The 20,337-nt window shown below is 42.5% G+C and overlaps 1 protein-coding gene across 4 annotated transcripts in view; it reads left to right on the forward strand.

Annotated features, from left to right (window-relative positions):
• Positions 1-20,337, forward strand: part of ERBB4 (erb-b2 receptor tyrosine kinase 4) — a 2,403,189-nt gene that overhangs the window by 1,427,050 nt on the left and 955,802 nt on the right. The gene's annotated exons all lie outside the window — the stretch shown is intronic.

The following is a 20,337-nucleotide window of genomic DNA, read 5'->3' on the forward strand; positions in this document are numbered from 1 at the left end:
CGTCCATGTGTCCGCACATGGACGCACGCATACTTTTAAAAATCTATCCCTAAGGTATTTTCACCTTGGAGAAAAATGGCTGACAGGGGATATAATAAAGTTCTATTAAATCATGAAAGTTCTTGAATGGGTTAATATAAATCAATTATTTATTCTTTCAGATAATACAAGGACTAGGGGGAACTCCATGAAGTTAGCAATAAGCTCATTTAAAACAAATTAGAGAAAATTATTTTTCACTCAGTTTACAATTAAGCTCTGGAATTTATTGACAGAGGATGTGGTTAAGGCAGTTAGCATAGCTGGGTTTAAAAAAAGGTTTGGACAAGTGTGTATATGAGCGCACAGCCAGATTTGCACAGCAGTTTTATATTGTTTGTACACATACATGTGCATGTTTTATAATAGCCCTGGTATATGTACTTGTGCTCCTAATTTTAAGCTTGTGCATGTATAGCAGCATAAGTCAGCTTTGGGATGTCCAAGAGATGGAATTTTATAACAGACATGCGTCCAGCCCATGACTAGTTTCACTAGTTCATCCACCAGTTTGCCCATTCTAGAGCTATGTACTCCAAACCCCTCTGGTTCTTTAGTCTGCTCTCCCTCCAGTTAACCCAGACCTCTCAAACACTGCCTGGAAATAGTTTTATAAAGCATTTCACCTCCTCCATAGCAGAAGTAAGGTTGTGCTCAGCTATACCTGTGTGCGCGCCCAGGCACATAGCTACTTGTGCGCATATCTCTTGGCCCGGTTCCAGAACACTGATGCCCCACCCATATTCCGGCCCTTTTTTCTGAATGCTAGATATCTATGCATTGGTACTTGTATGCTCATGTGGGCAGCTTATAAAATCGGGTAGACATGCACATGTGCTATATGCGTGCCCATCTCCTGATTTTGGCATGAGGCTGGCTTTTAAAATTCACCTTTTAGATCATAGCCAATGCTTATTATTGGCATTAGTAGCATTGGACTTATTTATCATTTGAGTATTTGCCGGGTACTTGTATCTGGGATTGGCCACTGTTAGAAACAGGATGCTGAGCTTGATGGACCATGGATCTAATCCAGTATGGCAACTTCTTATGTTCTTAATTTACACTGGGTTTTGAAATTGTTCTTGAGTTTTAGGTGTTAATATGAAATTCTCCAGTATAAATTTTAAAAAAAGATCATTTTCACTTGTAAAAATAATAAACTTTCTATATTCTGAATCATTTTTGCATTTTTGCTTATACTGTTCGTTGAAGAAGAAAGGAATAATCGAAGAAAAAAAACTTGCATGTGCTACATTTAAGGAAATTATGGGGCGGATTTTAAAAGGCCCGCGCACGCCAGTGCGCCTATTTTGCATAGGCTGCCGGCGTGCGTAAGTCCCGGGGCTTTCGAAAAGGGGAGGGAGAGGGCATGTCTGGGGGCGTTCCCGAAACGATGTGGCGTTTCGGGGGCGGGCCTGGGGGCGTGGCGCCGGCCCGGGGGCATGGTCGAGGCCTCTGGACCAGCCCCCAGGACCGGAGGATGGAGCAGGGCTGCCGGCCGACGCATGCAAAGTTAGGGGGGGGGTTTAGATAGGGCCGGGGGGGTGGGTTAGGTAGGGGAAGGGAGGGGAAGGTGGGGGGAGGGCGAAGAAAAGTTCCGTCCGAGGCCACTCCGAAATCGGAGCGGCCTCGGAGGGAATAGGCAGGCCGCTCTGGGCTCGGCGCGTGCAGGTTGCACAAATGTGCACCCCCTTGCGCGCGCCGACCCCGGATTTTATAAGATACGCGCGGCTACGCACGTATCTTATAAAATCCAGCGTACTTTTGTAAGCGCCTGGTGCGCGAACAAAAGTACGCGATCACGCAAGTATTTAAAATCTGACCCTAAGTATTTTGAGAAAGGAAGAATAAATGCTTAATAGTTTATGGGAGAGGATAGGAAGAAATAACAGGTTAAAACAGTGTAAGAGATGCCTAGGGGAGAACTTGCTACTAGTTGAGACTATTTGCTGGGACTTCAGTTCACCACCAATATCTGCTTACTTTTGATAGCTTTGGCATTTTGGGGTACAGCCATACCTCTGTGATGATGTCAGCACTAGGACTACAGAGGTAATAGTGGCCTGGCAGCATCTACACTGCCAGTGTTGTGGCACCAAAAAATCATGACACAAAGACACACTCCTTATAGTGCCCCTTAGAGTGCCATGAGGGCTGTGGGACTATTTTAGTCTTTTCTCATTTTATTTTATTTATTGTATATATTTTAATTTAATCTACACTTACTAAACTTAAATAGAGAATTGGTTCTGCTCATAATAATGGCAGACTAAAATATACAATGCTCTAATGTGCAAGTTTTAATGAGCAATGTGAATTATCTTTAAGGTGCTATTGCCCGTTCATATATTCCTGTTAAGCCACCTTTGGTATGAAACATAATTCATCCATCAAGGTTAAGGTCTGGGAATGCAGACTGGTATCCCTCATAAGATTACTTAAAATGGTTAAGTGAATGATCGCGCTATCAAGAAGAAAGCAAATGCAGTATAGGTTGTGACCCTGGACTATAATAGGATGGATGTAATATACCAATGGAAACATGGCTAAAGCAAGATGATCTGATAATTTGTCCAAATTGCATACTACTGGGTTTAATTTTTTTCCACTTGTCATTGGAGGAGCTGATTAGTAGCTGGTTTAATAAACTGAAGGCATCTATTGATCATATTGTGCCTGAGAAGATAAAAGATATTAATTCCTGGTCCATATCTTAGTTTTCCAAAAGGCTGCAAGTTTTAAAGAGATTAGGGTAACATTAACCCCTAGTTTAGAGAAAGTTTACACACTGAGCATTAAACCCTAAAAGAGAGAGAGACTATCTACAAAGCCACTTTAAACCCCAAACCACCCCTAACACCTCACCTCAACCTATTAGGCCGCCCTCCTATAGAGATTTAAATAGGTGCACACAGTGAGGTCCACCCTAGATGCTCTCTCTCTCTCTTTCTCCAAAACAAATTTGTATTCGCGCCATATGCTACAACATTTTTCGCATGTGTTAATGCCATAACGCATTTTGAAGAATGATGCAGTGAGTGTACTTGGAAAAAATCAGGTTCTTTAGACAATAAAGTACCATTGTAAGGGGGCAGTTTGATTTGGGTGAATTTTCAGGAGGTGGGTTGGGATTGGCGGGGGGGTAGTGTTACAGACACATTCAGAGGTATCCATTGTAAAACTGACACCATAAAATAATTTTTGACCTTATAAGCGATGAAAAGTCTAACAAGAGCAGTTGATTTGCACACTGCAGTCTCTGCTAGCTGTAATGAACAAATCAATTCCTTTTCATCGCTTATAAGGCATAATTTTACTGGATTTAACAGCCACCTTCAACAACATAGAACATGGGATTTTACCAGGTCAACTGAGGTCTTACAGTGTGAAAGGCATGACATTGCACTGGTGTGGTTTCTTGTCAGTGGATATCCTATTAGGGAAGTCTGTCTTTTTTGTGAGGTTTATTTTTCAAGGTGCCATCCTTTCTCTTTAACCTGTTCATTAGACATTTGGATGATTATATTAGCTGGGATCAACTTCCAAACACACTTGTAATTGAAGTGGGGCCCGATGAAGGAAGCAGCAGTAGGGAGACTAAATAACTGTCTCACAAAAATATCATCTTAGATGCAAATAAATAAACTTAAGTTTATTCTATTTAAAACAGTAATTTTATGGTTTAAAAAAATCCACAGCCTACTGATAACTCTAGTTGGAGACAGCTAACAATGTAGAGATCAGATGAAGATATTAAGAACTGACAGTGAAACCTCATTCAGTATTTTGAAAGAAGCAGAGTGCTTTTACCACTTCCACCAATTACCTCAGTTACAGCCAACTTAATTCACTTTTCGGTAACAAATCAGTTAGGTTATTGTATCTCTTTATTTATGGGTTTGCCCAAGAATAATTTAATGAAATTACAGATCATTCAGAGCTCAGCAGCTTAATTATTACAGGACCTTCGCCCTGGGATCATATTTTCTCAGTACTACATTCACTGTCCTAGCTTCCAATTGAATTTTGCAGTCAATTTAAAATTCTTTCTTTGGCTTTCAAGATGTTAAATAACATAGCTCCACTGAATTTGAAAGGCCACCTGCAATTGTATATTCCCACAAGGTATTTTAAAATCTGAAGGTGAAGTTTGAGTTCCTTCCAGAAGTTAGATCAATACAGACTAACAGAAGAACTTTTTCAAGCATCACACCTAGTGAAGAGGGATTTTTAATTCTTACTCTGGGTAACTTGAAAAGCTACTCAGATAAAGCCTTTCAATATATGGACCTCAAAACAAATAAAGAAAAGTAGTTTAGTTTCACAAAAATGAACACATTGAAAACTGAAAAGCCACCCTTCACAATCAGATGGCAGAGGCATTTAACAATATGTATTCTGCTTCTATAGTCCAAAGGCTCCAATGCCCTGTACTTCACTCTACAGCCTCAAAACATATGTTATTGGTGACTGAGAAAAATAATCAGAGAGAATAATCTGAATTTGGGGGGCCTGGATGAGGCATTGTACCAGGTCCAAATGCGATTGTATAAAACCAAACAAGAGATTTAAGGCACATATAGGCACTGAATGGTGCAATAGCCAAGAATGTGGATTTTAAAATGGATATAGTGATTCAAAGAAAATTGTTATATGGCTAAAGACTGAAGTCCAGTAATATATTTAACTAATCAGATTCCAACTCATGCATGTATTATGAGTCAAGAACTAGATTTTTATGCTGAATAAATTGTTTTAACAATTAATGTAAGCTTACTACTTCTTGTAAAATTTTAAGAAAAAAAACTTGTGATTTCCTATAGGCATGGAGTTGTAGCAGAAAGTACAGTATAAACTGAATCCATATTTTATGTTCTTGAATCAATTATACTGTTGCAATCTGTGTATAATAGCAGCACTCATTTTCCTTTGCAGGGTCACTTACTGCTTATATTTATATTGTGGCCTTCATGCATCAGTGGTCATGACCAAATATTTACTAACTGAAATACGTTTGTCTTCAGGATAATATCAATAGCATTTCACTTTTTTATGGAACTAAAAAGTCACTAAAAGTAAAAGTGTTCAGAGTGTAGACCATTCTGATGCTTAAAGAACACCGACTGCAAAATGTTCTTCCAGAACAGCTGAGGAATATTTGCTAAGACCAGCTGAGAAGCTGTGTATAAACAAACTTTTATTTGCATTTGTGGATTGTTTACAAACACCCCCCCCAAAAAAAAAAAAAAAAAAAAAACAACCACCCTTGTATACAATACAATATAGCAAAAAAAAAAAAAGCAATAAAAAGTTGAACTTCAATTAACAATTAAAACTTATTTTATTTTAAAATCATTTAGACAGGTATCCTGAATCTTCTGGAAGCAAACATATTGGCAACAATTAAGGGTGTGCAGAGGAACGGCATACATTGCATTCGTAATTCGTATTCATCAGGGACAGATACGTTGCATTCGGCAAGGGGGGGCCCCCCGATACGTTCATGCGTTCATTCTTATTCGTTTCCTGGCTAAAATTGAATTAACTACAACCCCCCACCCTCCTGATCCCCCCAAAACTTACCAAAACTCCCTGGTGGTCCAGCGGGGGGTCCGGAAACCATCTCCTCCACTCACACCGTCGGCTGCCGGTATTCAAAATGGCGCTGATAGCCTTTGCCCTTACTATGTCACAGGGGCTAGTGGTGCCATTGGTCGGCCCCTGTGACATAGTGAGGGCAAAGGCTATCGGCGCCATTTTGATTACTGGCAGCCGATGGCCTGAGTGCAGGAGATTGCTCCCAGACCCCCCACTGGACCACCAGGGAGTTTTGGTAAGTCTTGGGGGGGTCAGGAGGCTGGGAGGTTTGTTTAAATTCACTCCTTTACACGGCCGAATAATTCGGTAAAGATTTGTTGTATTCGTGGTGAGTCGTGATACGTTTCGCTTCCCCACAAATACAACAAATATGGCCCTATATGTTGCGGATTACCAATACGTTGGAAACGAATGCACACCCCTAGCAACAATATCATAAATGATATAGCACAAACAGATAGCCACAGAGTCAAAGGTCTTGTTTCAAATTGCCCACAAAGGAATGAAAAATTGAATGTCATTCATGAAGATTCTGTAACCCGCACAAAGCCCAGCAAGCAACTTACATAAAGGGGTCAGGTAGATGTTAAACAGGGTTGACAATAATGCTGAACTCTAAGGGACACCTGTTTAGAGTGGATGTAACTCAAATGTTCAGAGGCTATACACACAGGGCCAGATTTTCAAAGGTTTAAGCGCGCCGAGCCTATTTTGCATAGGCCCAGTGACATGCGCTTCTCCCGGGGCTTTGTGAAAGGGGCAGGACCGAGGCCTTCAGCACAGTGGCCGTGCTGGGGGATCACGTGCCGGCACTCGGCCAGCGCACGCAACCTACGGCTGCCCAGAGGCAGGCGCAACTTATTAAACAAAGGTGAGGGGGGGGAGGGGTTAGGTTAGAGATGTGCATTCGTTTTTGCCGAATTGGAAAATTCCAACAAAATTGTCCAATTTGGCATGTTTTGGGGAGACCGAAAAAAGATCGGGATTTTCCCGTTTTTTCGCGAAAATTCATTTTTTCGGATTAGTGCGAACTAATGGGAGTTAGTGCACGCTAACTCCCGTTAGCGCGCGCTAACAAAAAGTAACAAAATCTAATGGTTTTTGTCAGCGCGCGCTAACGGGGAGTTAACACGCACTAATTCAAAAAATGATTTTTCGTGAAAAAAAAGACCCGAACCGCAAAAAAACGACATTTCCCATGGCGGTAGAAAAACGAAGAATGACATGAACACAAAAAACAATTCACATCTCTAGTTTAGGTAGGGCTGGGGGGCGGGTTAGGTAGGGGATGGTGGGGGGGCGGAAGGAAAGTTCCCTCCGAGGCCACTCTGATTTCGGAGCGGCCTCGGAGGGAACAGGGAAAGCCATTGGGGCTCCCCTAGGGCTCAGCGTGCGCAAGGTGCACAAGTCTGCACCCCCTTGCGCGTGCCGACCCCGGATTTTATAACATGCGCGCGACTGCGCGCGTATGTTATAAAATCGGGCGTATATTTGTGTGCGCCGGGTTGGGCACACAAATGTACACCCACGTGTACCTCTTAAAATCCAGCCCACTCTCTGTAACCTGTTGGATAAAAATGAATAGAACCATGACAAAACAACTCTGCTAATGCCTCGTTCGCCTGTTCACTACTTTCAGCCTTAGCAAACAGGTATTATACAGATCCACTTGCCAGGGCAGTACAGGAGAGGCAGCCAGTCTGTGGAGATCTGCCAGCTCCCAAGCAACTGCAGGCCTCCTAGCTGTCTGCTTGTTGGTTGTTGGGTTTCTCTAACCTTCAAAACTGTCTCACTCCTTCTCAGTTGTCACACAGCTGCTGACATGGTGTTAGAGCAGCCTGCAAGTAGACAGAGGTGTATAATTCACAGGTTGTGTAGAGGACAAGTGATGCATGGAAAACCAGCTGCTAAACCTATCCCCTAAAATCCACTGCAGAAATGTGCCCCCACTTTTATATATGTACACTAAACATATCGAGCTATGTATGGCAGCATCTTTGTAGGCATAAACTACCATTTTATAATCTGGCAGAGTAAGGTGCAAAAGATGTGGCCTGGTTTGGCAGCTTCTATTTGGAGTGTCCAGGAACTGTTCTAAGAGAGGAGGGAAAGTAGGCCACAGTCTCAAAAAAGTAACCTCTATTAGCAGTATATCAGAGCTGTCACACCTGTCCTAGCAAAAACCCTCAACCTCGTGATCTGAATGTGAAAGTCCCTGGCTGCTCTGCAGTATGTCCTCCAGAGATACCAATTTGTCAGCCCTGACACAGGAATATGCTAGGCCCCAAAATGCACAGACCACTGCTTCTGGTTTACCTGTGTGATGGGCAAGACAATCTGTGCCTGACATCCTGGCTGACCATTCACTAACAGGCCACACCTGATCAGCAAGTACCAGCAGTTTAGAAACTTAAAGGTAGTGATTAACCAGTAATATTTCAACTGATCCAAATGGGTGGAATGCAAAAGGCCACTGTTAAAGTGAATCCCTAGAAAGTGTGTAGTGCCTGCCACATACCAAGCTTTATGGCAAGTTCATTGTTTGGCCTCGCAAGATAAGCAGGCCTCTGGATCATGGGGTAAGAAAGCCAGGCCCTGGTGCATCCCTAATTGTACAAGCCACTTGTCATGTCAGTGATGCTGTTACATCCCGCCCAGCCCCCCCCCCCCCCCCATGTTTGTGCCATTTGCTGCAAAGACATATCCAGAGAAAGAAGCATCTCTCTTACCTACGAGCCAACCGTCACCATATAGACCATCCTCAAATTTTCATACAAGCCCGATTGCCTAAGTATAAAGGAATCATTCATGGCTCCCGGGTACCTGGCCACCACATCGAGGATGCATATTCAAGCATCACAGACCACTTGCATGTTGAGGGAGTGGAAGATCTCCCTGTCACGGGGTGGGATGATGGCTCTGTGAGTGCAGTCGATAGCTCCCAGAATATTGGGAAAGTTAGCTATGGCATAAAAGCCTCTGTTCAATTCCTTCAAGTTCTGCCTGTCCTGAGGAAATGCTATGCAGCGATTTATGTGGTCAGATACTGCTGTTATGATCTAGTCCAGACATCAGGAAGCCTGAGAGCTGAGGCGATATCTGCCACATAATCCTCTGGCATGCCCAGCAATGAGGTTCATGGAGGAAAGATATGCTTCTTGTTTCTCCTCTGCCATGCCCATCTACATGCCAGCTGCTGCTGTGGGCCCCGACCCTCTCCATGCAGGCCAGTGGCTCGGGTTCTGATGCAGGGACTTTGCTAGGAGGGGTTGCAACGTCCCTTGCCTGTTCTTATGGTTGTTGTTCCTCTTGTTGTTGTCTGCGGCGAGCCTCCTGAAGCATCCCGTTTCCCCCAAGAAGTAAACCTGCCTGAAACGGTTTGGGTTTAGGAAGACAGGCCAGGTAAGAACAGGTGTTTTTATTATCCCAAGAGGGCCTGGTAGGTGTGTCTGATAGAAGACCTCGTTTTATCGCACATGATAATAGCTGCGATCCACGATAACAGCCACAGGTGCATAATAAGAACTTTTTTCCCCTTGTACTGCAAAAAAAAGGTGTAGTTAATTTTGATGTTAAATCCCCCATTAGTGTGCATTAAACTATTGTGGAATGCAGTAGGACAACTTAATTTGCATTAACTCCTCCCACTTGCATAGTAAATTTAAATGTTTCATCCTAGTTTGCATTTTCCTATTTATCACCCATGCAACACATGTTAGAACCCATTCAACGTGTGTTCAGGCCCTAACGCACTTTGATGAATGACCCAGTTAGTTTGTAGCAGGGGACACTCTTCTATAATTTCCAATAGGGATATGCATTCATTTGAAACAAATGGGAAAAACATAAATGAGCCCATAATTGTGTCATTTATGGTCCCCCAAAACAAATGGTGGGGTCCCACACATAAAACAAATATACAATAACTTTTAAACAGCCACGTGGGCGCATATGTATGCATGTATGCCGGCTCTCGCTAAAAGATGCGGCCATTTTATAACATGTGCGCATATATGTGCACTTCATATAAAATAGGCTGAACACCCTTTCCTCCTGTTAGCCCCAACCTTTAAAACCCTGCTGACTAGCCTAGTTTTTTTTGTTTTATTATTTACATGCCAGCATAGCAGTAGTAAGTTATGTGGTGGAGGACCCCAGTGCGTGCTTGTGCCCATAAATATTACACGCTTATTTCATGTTAAGGTCCCGGAACACCTTTATCCCACTCAGACCATGCCCAAGCCATGTCACTTTATGGGCTTTTTCACTACTGGGAGATACACACGTATATGGGTGCCTTTTAAAATCCACGCGGTGCACATTGGGTGGACATACTAGAGTATCTCACGGCTTTGGCAAGTGTTGGGCTTTTAAAATTCACGTGATAATCTTCATTTCATATGTTTGTTTCCTTTTCATTTCTATGGCCCATTGAAGTCTATGGCTCTGTTCTATGTAAATAAACAGGTGCAGGTAATTTAGCAACTGGCTTTTTGCTGTGTGACGTCACTACCTTGTCAGAGCTTTGTCAGAGGACAAGTTGGCAAGGAGGCTAGCCAGAGGACAAATCACAGAGAATGATCTTTTTAACTAGCCTGTAGCTGTTTTCTGTATCAAGTGATGCTGACCCACTCCCACTGTAAAGTCTGTGCATGTACAAGAAGCTCTGTATTTCCTCTCTAGCTCTTGATTGAGAAGGACATGATAATAAAAGCTCTCAAAGAGTTTTACAAAAGCTAACAACATTTTCAATCTGGCACTGGTAAAGGGCTGCTTCTCCTTTTCTCTGTTCTACAGTGGTTTCATAAATTCACTGTGTCAGAAAGAGAGGCAGTTCACTGCTGATGATTTTGATTTTTCTTTCAGGGTGGAAAACAATATGGAGATTTCAGTTGCAGCAGTGCTAGTGAGTTTTTTAAATCTCTGTCTGGTTACCAGTGAGTTGAGCAATGAGCAGTGTACACTCAGAGACTGAAGAGAAGAGTTTTATCAGGCTTCCAGTCTTTTTTGTCTGTTAAGTTTTTCTTGCATTATACAAAAACATTATTTTAAAAAACGATGGCTCACTCATATTTATTTATGGGTTGGTTACAACCATATACCAGGTGGATGATAGAAAGGTCCGGGCTACCTCCATGCTTGCATAGGAGGTCTAGCACTTGCCCCAGCTTGCTGACACCTATGTCTAACACTTTCACCATATAAACCTTTTTTCCTATCATCTGTCTGTTTGGGTGGATTTTTGGTATGACAGCCATTTTGAGCTTTATTCTGTCTGATTCTATCTTAGTTGATATCTTTAACAGCATATGAAAGACTGGTTCCCTTCCTTCCTTTATGATGTCAATCTCTATAACCGTAATTCTAACAGAAGGGAGAAATCCTAGTATATGTAGTTCCTTTAGATCTATTTCGCTTCTAAACTATGATATAAAAATATTTCCAAAAGGTTTAGCTAACCATATTGAGAGCTTAATACTCAAACTGGTGCATAAGGACCAAATAAGTTTTTTTAACTAGTCGATTGTCGACCCCAATGTTAGGCCATGAATTTAATTTACAAGGTTGATTCACAAAGGTCCAACTCTCTCCTGCTTTACCATTTTAATTTTGTTTTTTTAGAATATGCATGCTGTGCATACCATAAACCTACTGACTAGATTATAGGGGAACTTTTGAAATGCATGCAGAGCCCCTAGGGAAATAGAACCAATGACCAATTAAAAAAGCATTTTTTAAACTAGCCTATAGCTGACATTTGGATCAAATGACGCTGACATCCTTTCACTTGAAAATTCTGAGCATGTGCAAAGAAACTCATTTGTTCTGCTCGATTTTGTGGAGACAAGTGCATTCAGAAGCTCTCTTAGAGTGGAAAAAAGCTAAGCTTTTATAAAGAAGGCATTGGCATTGGCATTGCCAAAGGGCTTTCACATCTTCACTGCTGTAGTCAGTGAGAGCACTGACTAACAAAAATACAGCTTTGTTTACTAGAGCAGGGCAAGGAAGGACTGGAGATTAAAGCAGTGTCAGCCAGTGAAGACTGATTTTTTTTTTGTCTCTCCATCTGTCTCACACAGCACAAGTGTGCAGAGTGGCCTGCACTGCAAAGTGTAAACAGATTGAATTGATGAGAAGCACAACCTTGCCAGCCTTCTTGGTTCTCTTTCCAACATATTTATTTTTGAATTTGCAAAATTAGTCAGTCAGCAGTGCACACGTGTGTATGCACATATGTGACAGAGATATTTTTTGTACACACTGTGAGGGATAGCCCTTGAAAGACAGAGACTGAGCGCCCTATTTAGAAATCATTTTTTCCATAAACATAGAATGAGAGAAAGCTTCTAGTAAATCAGACCCTGAGTTTGTGCCCTAGCAAGCTGCTAACTATGTTTAGCAAGTTAGCAGTGCATGCTAAGCACTAAAGTGAACTCAGTCTGTGAGCTTGATTGAATGTGTATGAAAAACTCATTTAGTAGGACTAATGTTGGTCTGATGAGTGCCAGTGCACTATCAATAAAATCTATTGTGATATCAAAACCCCAGTAGCCACTTCAAATTCTAATATTCCATAACACCACTGCAAAAAAAAAAAAGGAAGAGGAGAGAATGGCAGGGGCAAAGGACTGAGTGTTGCTGCAGAGTCAGGCTAGTTTGTGAGAAGTACAAGCAGTACTAGAAGCAGCAAGAAAAAAGGTGGTCCTGCCCTTAAATTTAAGAGACTTTTTTAGCCATAGAAATCCAGATATGGAAGATGGCTCAAGCCATAAGAAATTGAAATTAGGATAGCATGTGCCACCTCTGCCTGCTCATCTACCTCTTGTTGGAATGGGGCAAAAAGTGGGAGCGACATCCAAGACTGGTGTTAGCAGAGCAGGGGCATGGACAGGGACAGCAGAACTGCATCACCCAAAACCAGCAGCATGCTCTGCCACGATTACTGCTTCTGACATAATAGAGGCAGTTTCTTTATGAACTGATTCTGAATAAGAATCTTGTATGGGATTCCCTGAATCAAATGATATTGAAGAGCTAGTAGCCAAAGAATATTTGAGAGCTCTGGTCAGTAACATCTTATCTTCCAGTGAAGAGGCAACTAGTGTTGAGAGGAACCCCCAGTAAGGGCAAGTAGTGCAGGAGGAGAATATGAGTGATGCCCCTGACCTTTTACTTCAGAGTCAACCCTCAATCTTAACTCCAGTACCAGCAAGAGCAGCAGCCCTCAAGGATGAGGTGAGGATATCTTGAAAGGCATCCCTATTGTAGAGACAGTTTAGTTAGGGATGACCCACAATTTGCTCAGTGTATTCACTGCATTAAGGCCATTAGTCAAGGGATGGTACAGGGGCATCACCTATTGAACCACCAGCCAGCATTGGCAGTAGGGGAGGAAGCAGTACTAGTCGGTGGATCCTCCACTGCCACTCAGAGCCAAAGCTGTAGTAAAAGGATATAAAAGGGGAAAAACTTTTCTTAAATTGAGCCCACGACCTCTTCCAAAAGTCAAGTGGCAAGCCAGCAGCCCCCTGTCATGCGTTCTCAGAAGCAAAGCACCATAGAATAAATGGGGTGGCGTTCTATATTAGGGATGTGCACACATTTTTTTTTCATTGTTTCATTTTTGGGTCCGGGGTGGGAAATTTTGGTCCACTCCCCAAACCCCAAAACCTTTTTCATTTCTATTTTGGGAAAAACCTGAAAAAAAACAACCCACCCCAACCCTTCAAATTATTTAACTATAATCAACACACCCTCCCGAACCCCCCCCCCCCCAAGACTTACCAAAAGTCCCTGGTGGTCCAGCAGGGGTCCCGGGAGTGATCTTCCCCTCTCAGGCCGTCGGCTGCCAGTAATCAAAATGGCACCAGTGGCCCTTTTCCCTTACCATGTGACAGGGGCTACTGGTGCCATTGACGGCCCGAGAGGGGGAGATCACTCCTGGGACCCCCGCTGGACCACCAGGGACTTTCTGCAAGTTTTGTGGGGGGAGGTCGGGCAAGTCTTGGGGGGTTGGGATGGTGGGGGTTTGTAATTAATTAAATTTGAAGGGTTGGGGTGGGTTTGGGGTGGGTTTTTTTTAATGTTCCCTTTCTCACCCCCAAAAAATGATAGTAAAACCACACAAAATTTTGTGGGTTTTCCTTTCATTTTGTCAGGCCCCCGAAATGCAACAAAATAGGAAATATCGTCTTTATTTCCTATTTTGTTGCAAACGAATGCACATCCCTATTCTATATCACTGACCCAGGGCAAGAGGTAGGCAGCATCCAAACTAGTGATGGAATGCATAGGGAAAATATTGCTTTTGATGAAAAGCTCCTGCAAAAAGTAGAGAACCTGGGCTGTAAGTGTCTGTTGCACCTCTTAGCCCTCAGGACTACATTTAGTAGACCTATACAATCAGTACTGTAGTTGCATGCAGGCTGAGCTGGCCAGGGCAGAGACGTTTAGTGTGCATTTCACCAGCAACATTTAAACCAGCTTAAACACGCCACATAACTACCTCTCCCAGATGGCACACTGATGAGAGCTGGCCGAGGCAGTAAGCAGCAGCTTTAATGGGAACCTAGCATCAGGGTACAAGTGACCTGTAGCTGTACATCCAATTGGTGGATAGTCTCCATACTTCATGCAATATCCTAACAACCATAAGAAAAGCGCTGGAGAGCTACCAGTTTAACCAGAGAAGGAGTCACAATGCAGATTTTTTGGGGGCAGATAGTGGGAAACATATGATAAGGGCAGGGGAAGATGGATGCTATCAGGGATACTTTGCTGAACCTAGCAGTGAGGATTGCCCTTGAGTTGGGCCCAAGGATCACTTAGATTCCAACCCTGAAGGACCTGAGAGGTGCAGGAAAGGAGCAGGACATTTTCATTGTAATGTGAAGGGTATGCATCTTATCTGAAAAGCAAGAAAAATATGGGTTGCCTCATAAGTGTCTGATTCAAGATGCTGCTACCCAGTGGAATTCAAGCTGATGCTGCAAAAGTTAGGGAGGCAGCAGACACCCCTTTATGATCTGTCTCTGGAAACAGAGATATATGTGGTTTGTCCCCTGGAGCATCATGATTGGGTAGTGAAGAAGCAGTTGATATAAATCCGGAAGCCTTTCAAGGATGTCATGAAAGATCTGAATTCCAGAAATGCCACCCTGAGCAGGGTCATCCCCAAAGTAAATATGCTGGAGAAAAAGTTAGGAAGTTTCTATGAGCAAGAGGGAATTGAAGGAGAGTAATTGCAGTTTGTGGACTTTTTGCAGCAGCAGGAACAAGAGAGACTGAAAACTCTGACAGAAAAAAAAAACAAAAAACTTTCATGCTTGCCATGTTTTGTGGTCCACTAGTGAAAGTCATGCCCTCCATTCTCATCTCACATGAAGAAGATACTGACAGCTATGGTGTGTGAATAGGAGCATCAAATAGAGATGTGCATTAGGTATATAGTGCAGGAAAGAGTGACCACCGCAAAAAATAGTGTGAGCACAAGCAGCAGTGTCCTGTCAGCTACCAGTTATTCTCCAACCTCAATACACCAAAGCCATGTTGCCTCCACAGAACGGTCTCTCATGATGCAGAACATAGCTATAGCAGCTGGCAACAGAGATCCTCGCCCCAGGCTAGCAAAGGAGAAGCCAGCAGAAATCTTTGTGACTCGCTATCCAACAGAGCCCATAAAGGACATGATACATTAGCATATCGGGCACACAATTCTGTAGTCTGGCCAGACTTGGCCAAAGAAACTCAGGATTATCTGCCATGCCGCTGATACTACAACTTACAGATTTGGATGCCTCTGTGTTGTTTTTACTTAGATCCCAGCCTAATTCTTTCACCCTACTTTTTTTTCTTGATTATACTGGGTTGTTTTGTCCCCAAAATTAGAATGTAAAAAAAATATAAATAAATACAAGTTTCTGCTTCCACCCCACCTCTTTCCTAGCTGTAAGTCTTTCTATCTAAATCTGCCACTCTTACTGCCTAATCTGCTCCAGACTCTCTCGTTGTATCTTGGAGCATACCTGCCTCTATGGATACTGTTTTGTCACTTTGTGCCTTGGGAAATTTATGCTGCTATTGATGCTGCCTCTGCTGCTCTCTTGGTGCATTCCCTGTTTGGATTGTTTATTCAACTGTTGTGATTCACTTTGCCCCTCTCATAATGCCTTGGGGTTTTGAATGCTCTAGGCTAGACTACAGACTTGTGTGACCAACATGCCAATGTATCATGTCCTTTATGGGCTCTGTTAGATAGTGATACTCTGTCTGAACTCTATGCCTTGGGAATTTTGATGTTTCTGTGCTATTAGTGATATTCTGCTCACACTCAATGACTTGAGGTTTTTGATGCCACTCTGCTTTCTGACTCACTCTATACACTGCTGTCTTGTCTTCTAATCTGCACCTACTATTAACTTCAGAGGTAGATTGCAGTGACACCATCCTGAACATTGTATTTTTTTCTGTCTCGCAGCTTTTGTGTGCAGTTTGGTGTTATGTGGCTTTAACTAGACTGGTATGCAAAATAACCCTAGAAAAGATAGAGGAATTCTAAGGGCTTTTGGAAATTGACTTTTCTCCCTCACAGTTTAGATAGAACCCAGAAATCATGAGTGACTTATGACCATCCTAGTTAGTTCATGTGCCTGTGCAAGTTGGAGCAGGGGCTACACTTGTTTGGTAGGCATTTTCCCTTCTAAAGTAGCACAGCTCCAAAAGAAAGAGCCATGACACTGTGCAGTGCTAGCAGTTTAAGGGTGCAAGAAACTGTATTGTGTTCCTTTACATATTGCATTGTGTCCATAGTCTGAATGATATCACTAATGTACTGAAATATCCTCAATAAGGACTAGCTTTCTCTTCCCTCATTCACAAAGAAGACTATATGAATGTGTAAAGTGTGTTTTCTGCATTTTTGTTAACTGTCTTACAATTTCAGTGAATTATTTCTATAGCTATTACACAATGAGCAGATAGAATTCAAGAAGAATACAATAGTAAATCTTAGTATATTGTTATAGTTTCTATAGTTTGCATGAGGGAACATGGATGGATATTGAAGAGAAGACCAATATGGAAAGGATGCACAGCCACCCAAGTACTCATAACTAGTACAGTTTATTTTCCAACTAGTGAGTCTTGAGATCTGAAATAACTAGCATCTCTCTCAAATGTCAAAAGCAGAGAGCTTACAAATGAGGTAAATGTTAGCATTCATTTTGCTTTATTACTTCACCCTGTTCTGTACTGTCCTGCTCAAGATAGTAACAGGTTTAACTTTACTTCAATCAGGCTACTACTATGACCACTATATGTTACGGTTCCATACTTGCCACAGCATTAGTCTCTACTTTTCTTCTGGTGGGATATTCAGAATTTTAACTTGCAATGGTCTTGCTTCAAACTGGGGACTTTACCAGATAGATAAAAGAGCAGCTCCCTTAGCTGAACAAGAAGAATTGCCTTATTATTAGTATTAGCATTATTGGTTGTTCAATCCCCATTATTTCACTTTGTCACACAATGGTGGTAGACAATGACAGGTTGAGATGGGAGGTGAAAGGGAAGGGAAGGAAAGAAACTAAGAGAATAAAAGATATTGTCTAAATAGAAATTGCAAACTGGAGATAGAAGCAGCAGTGACATGGAGAGCTCAGAAAGTAAGATAAAGGATTAACATGAATACACGTTAACAGATAGCCAGTGCAGTTGCTGAAAGAGTGTACTGATTTAAGAAAAGATAGAACTGCAAGATAAGCCAAGAAGTGGAGTACTGAATTGAAGGATTATAATTTTTCTGTCAGGTAGTAAACACTGTATATGTTGATACTTTATGAGGGTAATTTTCAAACAATCTGTATAGCATGTGCTTTGTACATGCAGACTTTACTGAAGATTTTCAAAGTGAAGGGAATATGCTAACACCTGAGATTGTGCTATGTCGGTGCCACTCTTCCTCTCCCTGCCCAAGTGTATCATCAATACACCAGAATTCAGGATAAAGAACTGTATACCATCCGCATGTACTTGATAAATCACTCCTAAGCCAGAGAGCAATTTACATATTGGAAAGATATAGATTTAAACAAAGTTGCCGATAATGCATAGCCCTATGGGACACTTGTAACCACATGAGAACAAAAAGAGATCCCTTTTTTAGTATAGATTGCACTTAAATGGCATGCAAAGGGCTACGGCCTATAGCCAAGCATGATGCCGGGATCTCAGCTTAGGTACTGGCCCGATGCCAGAGCCTAGGCCAAGACCTGAGCAAAGGCTCAAGCCCAGGAAATTTCCCAACAACCCCCCCTCTCAATATTTACCCAATCCAATGCCACATCCTGGCCAGATCCATCACTGGGGCTTTGGCCCAGACCCGGTGCTGGGGCCTGGGCCCAATCCCAGGCCCAACAGCATGGCCTCAGCACAGTCACAGGTCCGATGCAGGCTGTAAAGCAAAATGGTGCCCTCTGCTGGGAAGGTTGTGCCAGAGTTAATTAGCTCCAGCGCAATGACCTCAGCAGAGGTTGTCAGTTGGTGAAGAAGCACCAAAGAAAGAAGGCCCAGGCATCAGAACCTGGCCTCCGGACTGGGTCCTGGCATCGGGCCTGCGTCCAGGCTGAGGGCCCAGTGTTGTGATCCAGCATATGGTCTGGGCTACAGCATCAGGCTTGGGGCCAAGCCCTGGCCTAGGCTGAGGCCCAGGTGTTGGGACATGATCCTTGGGCAGGGCCCTGGCATCAGGACAAGGCCTTGAACCCGGGCCCAGGCAATGGCCTAGGCCAAGGCCCAGGCCCAGCTATTGGGCCCTAACTTCAGGCTTGGGTCCAGGTCCAGGCCCTGGTTTCGGGAACTAGGCTCGGCAATGGTATTAGGTCTTGATTTGGGCCCTGGCCTAGGCCAAGACCCAGGCATGGGGACCTGGCCTCTGATGTCAGGCCTGGGTCCAGGCTAAGGCCCCAGAGTCAGGACCTAACCACCTGGTCAGGCTGTGATGTCAATCCTGGGTTGCGCCATGGCCTGGACCAATGCCCAGGCATTGGGACCTGATCTCAGGGCCAGGTTGATCATTAGGCCCTTGACTAGTCCAAGACCCAGGTATTGGGTCCCAGACTCCAATCCTGTGCCTTGAATAGGGCCTAGGTTAAGGTGATCTATTGGTCCTAGGCCTATGCAAGGCTGGAGTTTTTGGACCAGCTGGCCATGACACCTAGGCCGAGAATGAACCAATCGGTCTTGCATAGGCTTAGGCCTATGTGACCTTGGCCTAGGCCCCACATAAGCCAGGGGCCTAGGCCTTGTCTGCGGATCCCCCCCACCCAAACAGGATAAGTGGGGGTCAGAGAAGATCCTGTCCCCAGCATTTTTCTGAGTGAGAGGGATGGGTAGGGAGCATGGGAGACCCTGGGAGGCCCCATTTTTTATTTATTTATTATTTTTTAGGGTTTTTTTCAATGTTTATTTTGGGGTTTTTTTAAATCTACATTAACAAAATCAACAGTACATAAAAATAAATTTGTGGGGGAAAAATTGCCCCAAAAATGAATGAAAACAAAAAGGAATTTTCCCCCTTCCCACCTCTAGTTTTATATATATATATATATATATATATATATATATATATATATATATATATATATATATATATCTTAATCTATATCACTACCAATACTAGCTTTGGTGTTTCCAAACCTCCAGCAAGCTAGATCCCCTGTGCTGTCTGCCAGATTGTAGATGAGTGTATGATAAATTTTGTTTCATTTTGTTTTAGTTTTGTTTTCTTTTTGTATACACTATTTTGCTTTGAAATAGCAGATCAGCCATGTGAGAAGGAATAGAAATCTTAAATTAAAATTTTAAAACATAAAAGCAATGGTATGTACAACTTCAATAATCTTAGACCCATTTCCACCTTGCCATTTATAGCAAAAATAATAGAGAAACATAAACATAGAAATGACGACAGAAAAAGACCAAACGGCCCATCCAGTCTGTCCAGTAAGCTCCCAGACTTATTCAACTAGTTGAATATATAGAGTTAAGGAATATACTTTTCCCATCTCAATTTGGTTTCAGAAAAAATTATAGTGCAGAGACCTTACTATTAGCCTTAAAAGATACTGTCCTATATAGATTTGATGCAGGTAAATCCTACTTACTTTTCTTATTAGATTTGTCTTCCACATTCAATACTATAGATTTGGAATCATGATACATGGGCTGACTGAAACAACACTAAAATGGTTCACCTCTTTCTTAACTGAATGTTCTTTTCAAATAAGAATTGGCAACATTTACTCTGATAAAATGCAAATGGATGCAGTAGTACCACAGGGATCTGCCCTGTCAGCTATACTTTTTAATATCTACATGCTCCCACTATGTAGGCTTCTCTCTGAACTAGGGATAAGCTACTATATATATGCTGATGATGTACAACTTCTAGCACCCATAGAAATATCAATCGGACATTCTTGAAAGTAACCAGAAGTATATGTTACAGCCATTCAACAACTATTAGTTCACATGAAATTAGTGCTTAACAAGCAAAAATCCGAAATTATATTATTACATCAGAAAATTCCCATTAATACACTAAATCACTGCATAATAGACTCTACTCAAATACATTTGACTGATCATTCCCATGACCTGGAGTAATAACCATGAAGAAAAAGATGAATAACATACAGG

This window comes from Rhinatrema bivittatum, chromosome 6 (assembly GCF_901001135.1).
Source record: "Rhinatrema bivittatum chromosome 6, aRhiBiv1.1, whole genome shotgun sequence".
NCBI classification, from domain to species: domain Eukaryota; kingdom Metazoa; phylum Chordata; class Amphibia; order Gymnophiona; family Rhinatrematidae; genus Rhinatrema; species Rhinatrema bivittatum.